We start from the raw sequence: 8,990 nt of genomic DNA, 5'->3' as shown, positions 1-8,990 counted from the left end.
TGTGAAGGTCTGTGGTTTGTGAAGGTGGCTTTTTCTCTCCAGAAGGAATTTCTGCCTCTTCCGCCTCAGTCAGGACTGTCCCTTATTGTGGGGGTTCTTTTCATCCAGTTTCCAGTTTTCTCTCCAGGGTAATTTTTCCAAGAACAGTTGTAACCCGGTTCTGTTTGTGGGAGGAGGTGAGTTCAGAGTCTGCCTATGCTGCCATCTTGATGAGATCCCTACTGCCTCATCTTGATTTACAAGCAAAACCTGGAAAACCTCCCCAAACAAGAGTTTTTTGGTTTCTGTAGGAATAATACAAAAAATATTGGGGCCAGCCCAGTGGGGCTGGCAGTGAAGCTCACATGTTCTGCTTCTGCTGTCCAGGGTTTGCCAGTTTCAATCCCGGGTGCAGACCTACGCACTGCTTGTCAAGCCATTCTGTGGCAGGCGTCCCACACATAAAGTAGAGGAAGTTGGGCACAGATGTTAGCTCAGGGCCACTCTTCCTCAGCAAAAAGAGGAAGTTTGGTGGCAGAGGTTAGCTCAGGGCTAATCTTCCTCAAAAAAAAATATGAAGAAGAAAATATTAATGTTACCTTTGGTGCTGAAACTCAATTTTGTGGAGTAACATTCAACCTCAATGTGAATTTCACCATGTTTCTTTGGCTTTTACGGCACTGAGACCTGAAGCATCAGATCAGAAGGTAGGACTTAGAGGCTGTGGACTACGTTTCCCAAAGGGCAGGAGGCAGGGAGACTGGCCTCTTACTTTTCATGTAAAGAGACTCCATTTCCCATCAGGCAGCGGGTGGGAGGAGCATGGCTCCTGATTTTCCTTGGCTGGCAGTTGACCAGTACAGTCTCCACCTCCTGCTGGTTGATCCCGTTTGCCACGCCTCCCAGCTCGCCCTGCCTGCCCACGTGCAGTGCAGTGGCACGTGGCTGCCCCAGCTCCTCTGGCGCCCCAACTCTCTGCTGCCAACGCCTCCCCTCTCGCCAGCCTCCCCACTCGCCCCACCCTTCCACTCGCGCCTCCCCTCCAGCTCGCCCCGCCCTCCCCTGGCTCCGCCTCCTCACTCACTCGCCCACCCGCTTGCCCCCCAACTCCTGCTCTTCCTGAGCCAATGGGGAGGCCGCAGACTTCCGGGTCAGGCGGGACAATGCCGCCTCAGCTTGGAGTAGGCGAATGTGGCGGGAAATTCCTGCCTGTTGCACAGCGATGCGCCTGAGGCAAGCGGTAGAGAGGGCGCGGCCATCCCCTCCAAAGCGGTCCCCCTGAGCCCAGTGCGCGCGGGGCTGTCCCGTCCAGGCCTCGTCCCTCCTGGGCGGGGGCGGCCGGTCCAACGCGCGCCGCGTCGGGCGCTCCGCCGGCGGAGGGCGGTTTGTGCCTCCATGGCCCGCGAGGCCCCGGCGTCCGGGCGTCGCTTCCGCCGGGAGCCCGGGCGGGAGCGCTTTGATGGGGCTCCGCGGAGACGAGGAGGCCCTCGGAGGACGGCGGGCAGGGCCGCAGCGGGGCGGGAGGGCCGCTCCGAGGGGAGACGCTCCCTGAGCCCGGGCACGGGTCCCGGACAGCCTTCCGGGCGGCGGCGCGGCCCTGGCCCGCCGTGTCCGCTGAGGCCTGCTGGGCTCTGTCCTCGAGGGCCTGGGCGCGGGGCTCGCGGGCTGCACAGGGCTCCTCGGTCCCTCCGTCCCCTCCGTCCCCGCTCCCCAGCGATGGAAGACAGTCCAGGCAGCTGTCTCAGGCTCAGAGAGGCTGCCTGCTGTGCACACCGCGTGTGTCTCCATTCCCCGCTCTTAGGGATGCGGGAGAGGGACAACCGGAGGGAGGGGGAGGGACAGCAGGCCTCGTCCTGGTCCGGAGGGAGGGGGGAGGCCATCCTTGGCTCCTGGGAGTCTGCCTGGTTCTCTACCTGCCTCCTCTGGACTCACCTGGTTTTGTCTCGCCTGGTGTGGACACCTCCTGTCTCTCCCCATCTCCCTTTCCTGGAACAACATGGACCTACCGGTTTGCTGTGGGAATGCACTGGGTTTGGGGACTGTGGAAAAGCCTCCTGAGTTCTTGTTCTTCTTCCCTTTCTTACTGGGATTGCCTGTCTGTTGAGTCTTAAATTTGCAAGCATCAAAGAAAATGCAGGACAGTATGTATTTTTAAGAGTTCAAAGCAGGACATAGGCACCTTACTTTTTATGACATGCAGAGCAGGATTCTTTGGGGAAGAATTTGATCTACAATCGTAAAGCAATTTCAGAGGGAAGCAAGAGTGTTTCATAGAATCATTTTGTTCTGCGCCTGTTTATGCTGTCCCAACTGGCGTGTAGTGATTGGCATTAAACTTCTGAGTAGATAAGGTGATGTTCATCTGCTCCCTGTAGAAGAGAAGGTCGCTTAATGGCTTTCTCTGCTGAACGGGCCACAGATGGTGTTCTCTGTGCCTTGGGACAGTGCTGCTCAGATTCTGAGTTAACACAGCAACACAACCTCAATAACAGTAAACTGTGTTAAGCGTTGCTGTCATTTTAGCGCTAATATCTATATTAATAATCTACACGAATTTTTATAGTGTAACGACCTCCTGTTGTGTTCAGTGCTGCAAAAGTTGTTAAACCAATGAGATGATGCAGGGATGTGTCAAGCGTAGAACCTAGCAGATAGCAAGTGAGAAAGTGCCCAGGAGATGATCATACAGAAAGCTTGTGCTAAGTTGTCTAGCAAGATGCAGTGTGTATTTTAAAAGTCACAGTAATGCTTTCAAAATGTTGGGAGTCCCTAAAATTAAATTCTTAAATAGGGCAGCTTTTTTTGTGTTTGAGAACTACTGTGAAATAATTACAATTATTATTATTATATGAATGTCCCCGATATCTGAAAAAGAAAAAATAAGATTTTTATGTTGACAACTATATATTTTTCCTTAAAGTCGTCTTTAATAAAGTATAATGTACTTTGAATAGAATTTTGACTTGAAAAATAAAGCTTCCTGGAAATGAAGCAAAGCTTTTAAGTGGACCTTCTGTAGAATGAAGAATGAGTCCTGGATTCCTGCCAAAGTGCCGGCGCTTCTGTCTCGATACCTGAGGCAGCAAACCTAACAAGAATAAATGCTGCCTCTGTGTGTGTGGAGGAGGCTCTCATGACATTGGTGTTGATGGGTTTTGAGAATGGGTTGGTACCTGTATAGGTCTGGAGAGTAGGTTTCAGACATGCCGGGTGAGGTTATTATTCCGCGTGAGCAGAAGTGGTCTGATTTGTGCCCCAGATGTCGGGGGCCTGCTCAATGTCGGGGACTGTGCTGGGAGCAGAGTCTGTTCTTGCTACTGTAGTGATTTTTGGAAGCAAGTTGTCATGGTTTTAAACTAATAGACATCATTCTTTTTGACTGCAGTTATCTAGCATCCAGCACACAAGAGGTCAATAAATGTGTAGGGCATGTTTGAAGACAATATGGAATTTTTGGTAAGGATGCAAGATTAATTAGAAAGCTGATAGAATCCTGGCAAAGCATGTGGCTAGGTGGTGTAACATGATGTGTTTGTGCCCTAGGATGTCTCTGGCCCTTTTGACCACAGTTCCTGGCAGGATGTTCCCACTTGCCATTATAAGGATGCAAAAAGGGCCATGCCCTTGGATTGTTTCCCCTTGGCTCCTGAATGATAGTTAAGGACCTGACATTTGAAGGTTGCTGTTTTGCCCTCATTTTAGGCACTTTTCCAGTGATTCCTGCTCCATCTCTCCCAACGTTGAGTTAAATCTTTGCACTCCAACTCAAGCACGTTCTCCTTACTGTTGTTGTTCTGGATGACATAAGGACAACCCTTTGAAAAAGAAAAGCTCTCTAGAGAGCCTAGAGAGGTAGGAGGTGTGTGCTTTCCCCCAATAGGAATTAGATGTTTAATATTCAATAAATACTAACGACAGGAAACTATTCTACTTTTCATTAATCTTCTTCAGTAAATTTGTTAAGAATATTCTTAGCCACAGCATCTTTGTCATCTTGGAAACATCTATTGTGAATCATATTCTTGATTTTGTCTTCATGTAGGTACGTGGGCTTTGATGATTCTTTGCCAGAACTCCTGTCCTTCCCTGGCTCCCTGGCCCATAGCATGGGAACGAGTACGGCAGGGTCTGAAAATTAAGTTAGACATTGTTCGTGCTGGTAGATATTTAGGGTGAATATTAAACATGTACACACAGGAAAATGTTTATCAAAAAAGCCATATACATAAAGTGGGAGGATGTACTAGGTGAAATCATATAATTAAATGACAAGGTTCTTAGTTTGAGACTTCAGAATGTTCTGTTGTATACTTTTTAAGCAAATAGCAGACTTTGTCGGAAAGACACATTTGTCTTATGGAGCTCAGTATCTGGAACAAGATAGTTGGTCCTGCAAGGAGCTAAATGACAACTGGAAAGTCATTAGGATCCAGGGCAGCACCATCCCACACTTTTGGGGGCTTTCTCATACTTTCCTATGCATTTATGTCATTTTCTCTTTGCAAACTGTCTGTCTAGCTGCTGTTGGCTTGTAGGGCAGATATTCTGCTCCGGACCTAGCTCCTTGTTTCAGAACCAAAAGAGACTCCATTCTCTATCTAACTGTGAACTGTATCTGAAATTTTCCACGAAGTCATAAAGTTAGAAGTCTTGTAGCTAAGGTCACTACAGCTTTGTTTCTGGTTAATTGCTGTTTCTCAAGGAACAGCTGAACAATTGCCACCGTTGGGTGATTCTGTATATGAATGTGTTGTGAGCACATTTCACAATACCAAGTGTTAGAAAGTGCCCTTAAACCTTTAGTCTTCATAGGCTACGTCTGGGAGACCCAGAAACAGAAACTTTTACGGTTTCAACAGGCAGTGTTGCTTTTTTTGACTTCTCCTGGCAGTGTACTATGTAATGTGGCCACAGAGCTATCAACGTACAGATTATATCTAGTTATAAAATGTCATAAGAAAAAGGAACAAACTGTTGACATAGGCAATGATTTGGATGGAGCTTAAGGCATTGTACTGAGTGAAAAAAGCCAATCTGCAAAGGCTGTGTGATTGATTCGATGTACACAGCATTCTCAAAATGGCAACATTATAGAAATTGAGAAGAGATCCATTTTCCCACGGTCACAACTCGGGGTGGAGGGGGTGTGGCTCTAAAGGGGTTGCCTGAGGGAATTTCTCTGGGGTAATAGAACAGTTCTGTGTCCTGATTCTTTTCATGGTTACAAGGATTTTCATGCATGAGAAAACATCATAGAACTCTACACACATCTAGGGAATTTCAGTCCAAACTGAAATTCTACTAAGTAGTTGAATGACTAATGCTTTATCCGTGTCTATTTCCTGGTTTAGATCACTGTGTTATGCTTGTCCTTTGTATGGCTCTACCACATTTTATTGAACCATTCACCCATTGAAGGGCATGTGGGTTGTTTCTAGTTTTTGACTATTATAAATAAAGCTGCTCTGAACACTCATGTACAGCTTTTGCGTGAATCTCTGTTTTCATTTTTTTAGTGTAAATGCCCAGGAGTGCAACTGTTGTTTTCTACATGGTTTTGGAAGAGTTGGACATCTGTAGGCAAAAGGAAAAGAAAACAAGAAAACCAAGGTGTAAACCTCATGTCTTCTGCAAAAATTAATGTTAAATGGATTCATTGGATCATCTTTTTTGTCTTCATTCAAAACCAGTTGGCTTACACTGCAAACAGCATTCCAAAATGAAGATGGGAGGAAACGAGTGAGCATTTAGGTATGAAAATGAATGCAGACTTGGGAAGGTAGGACATGGCTCGAGTCTTGAAGAGAGCATGTGTGCATTTGAGAAGAAGGGGAAAACGTTCCAGAGAATAGCATGAGACAAGACAGGTGGTAGAGAAGATAAGTCCGAACTGGCTGTTTCAGGGAGTCACGTGTGTGATGAGGAGGAGGGAAGGAAAGGAAGGATAAGTGGTTCATGAGGATAGAAAACTGCTGGCTAGGTTGTAGAATTGCTAATGAGTTTCAGTGGAAGTTCTTGAGCAGGAAAAAGCTATTGGAGAAATGGTCTTGAAGGAACGTTGTCTTAGGATCACGTATGGCAGCGATGGGTTGGTAGAAAGAACAAGGTATAACCTTGATCCTTATGTTGATTTAGTGCTTTGTGTTACAGCTGTCTTCCCAAAAGCTAAAAGAGTGGTGTCCCTTCAGGATCTGAAGTACCTTGGCTTTCCTAGAGGGATAATGGTAGATTTCAGATCTTTGTCATGACTTTGGTGATGGACACTGAGGACTCCGCTGGACTTTGAAGCTAGGAACACTGCTTTTAGTAAGTTGTACATGTCAGAAGAAGAGTCCTTTGTTGGCTTATTGCTGATGTGGATGACGTTTCTTCTCTAAACTAAGAGGTAAGCAACTGAAATGAGAAGAACACACAGAGTTCATGAATTGGCCCAACGAGGAAAAGTTAACAGATCGCTTTTCTTTATTTTGATTTAATCAGCATGTGCTGATACTTGTATGTGAAGAACTATACAGAGAATGGTGAGGAACAGTGTCCTTCCAAATCACTGAGGAGCCGACAGGGACACATGGCTCTAATTGCAGCATTCGGGGTTTTATTCTGAGGGAAGCATTTCCAGTCAGTGAGGACATCGTGTACTTCCTGCCAGTGATCCAGAAGATCTTCAAGGATAAAATAGGAACCTACAATAGTATACGAACACTTCGCTTATAGTCAGCGGGATGTGACAAGTGACAGCCCTCGAGCCCTAACTTCTTAATTTGTGACTAAACGTACTCAGTTCCTCTTTTCTTAGAGCCCACTTCATTTCTTGATTTCTTACTTGGAGAAAATTATGCTTTTTTCCAATTCATCTGTGGGAATCCGATTTGGCTTCTGCTTTTTTTTGTGCATTTAGAAGATCTTAGATATATTTTAGGCTTCTGTCCTTTTTTTAAGACCACTACGAAATATAATTTATTTAATGTCAGACAAACTACTACATATCAAAGCATTTCTGCTTCTTTATTTAGAACATGGAAAAGCATAACATCTTGTTTTTCCAAAAAAAAAAACAATGATGACTTGCTGAGCAAAGGATTTTACTGCCTAAGAGATTCCCATGACGCGTGTTAATGAAAGACTGGTGGTGTGGAAACCTTTAGTGCAACCACTTCTTTGTCTTCAAAGTGCCTTTTCTGTTTGATTTGACTTCCTTGGGCTAATTCTTCCCTTTCAGTCTAGAAGTATTTTCCACTGAATGTGGAGATTGATCAAGAATACTTCACTTGCGGGGCTGGCCCCGTGGCCGAGTGGTTAAGTTCGCGCGCTCCGCTGCAGGCGGCCCAGTGTTTCGTCGGTTCGAATCCTGGGCGCGGACATGGCACTGCTCGTCAGACCACGCTGAGGCAGCGTCCCACATACCACAACTAGAGGAACCCACAACGAAGAATGCACAACTATGTACCGGGGGGCTTTGGGGAGAAAAAGGAAAAAACCAAAATCTTAAAAAGAAAAAAAAAGAATACTTCACTTGTGTTTGCTGCCATTCAGTATCATCACAGAATTTGTGGGGTTTTTAGGTGCAGAAGAGCAAGCTCTTACAGTGCTATGCAACCTGCTCTGTTCATTTCAAACTATCATCGTTTGGCTACTGTGCCCTAGTGACTGCTTGACCAACGTGTAAGCGGGGCCACAGCATCCTGACCAATGGGCGTCAGTGTAAGCAGCCTAGAAAGCATGGGTCAGCACTTACTGTCTTTGTGAAGGGCAGGATTACCAGTCAGGGATGTCCAAAAGTCTGCCATACTGAACTTTCATGCTAAAGGGATGTCATTATCTGGCTCAGCTTCTGACTGAGATTCCATGAATATATGAATAGATGAATATTTTGTGTGGCTCTTATAGAAGAAGGCACTTGGGGACAATCCAGATACTGTTCTCTCCTTCATCACAGGATGGCTTCAAATAATCCTTTCCCATTTCTCCTGGCCAGCTAGGTTTGCAGTGAGCAAAAACCTGTTCAGACTTTGTGCCAACACTTCTGGAATATGTGACACTTCATTTGTTTTCTAGAGCACAGAAGTTTGAAAGTAATTTCCTGTTTGTGCTTTCGACAGTGACATATGTCAGTGGAGTCAGGTAGATCTGAGTTGCAGTATTGACTGCTCTGTGACATTAGGGCAACCTGATTTTACCATCCAATCGAGGTTCAATCATACCTGTTTCATGGTAGGGTTGTCAGAATTGACTCTGAGATGTGTACATGAATCACTTGCTATAATGTGTGGCCCACAGTCCGTGTTCAACAAATGTTTGTCATCCTCACCACTTGAGCATCCCTTAAGGTGTTTTTCTCTGGAGAGTGATCTGAAACAAAAAACATTTTTCAACTCATTTCCCACTGATCTCAAAAGCCAGGTATTAGATGTCATCACACTGTCTGGTCTGGTCTACCATGCATGCCTCCAGTGACAGGAAACTCAGCAACTCTAGAACAGTGTTTTTCAACCATGGGAGTAATGACATTTGAGATAGGTCGTTCATTGTGGTGGAGGGTTGTTCTCTGAATTGAATGATGTTTAGCACCAAACTTGGCTAGGGGGACAAAATCATCCACAATTGAGAACCACTGCTCTAGAGACAGCATATCCTCTTTGTTTCTTTTTTTAAAAATGAGGTCATCATGGGTTATAACATCGTGTAATTTCAAGTGTACATGATTGCTTTTCAGTTTCCCTGGAGACTGCATCGTGCTCACCCGCAACAGTCTAATTTTTATCCATCACCATATATATGTGCCCCTTTACACCTTTTGCTCACCCCCTAACCCCATTCCCTTCTGGTACCCATTAATCTGTTCACTTTACCCATCTGTTTATCTTCCACATATGGATGAAACCTTGGGATATTTGTCTTTCTCTGTCTGTCTTATTTTCACTTAATGTCACACCCTCACACTCCATCCATATTGTTTAAAATGGGACAATTTTGTCTTTTTTAATGGCCGAGTAGTATTCTGTTTTATATAT

Source organism: Equus caballus, chromosome 3 (assembly GCF_041296265.1).
Source record: "Equus caballus isolate H_3958 breed thoroughbred chromosome 3, TB-T2T, whole genome shotgun sequence".
Classification (NCBI taxonomy): domain Eukaryota; kingdom Metazoa; phylum Chordata; class Mammalia; order Perissodactyla; family Equidae; genus Equus; species Equus caballus.
This window is presented reverse-complemented; position numbering follows the sequence as displayed.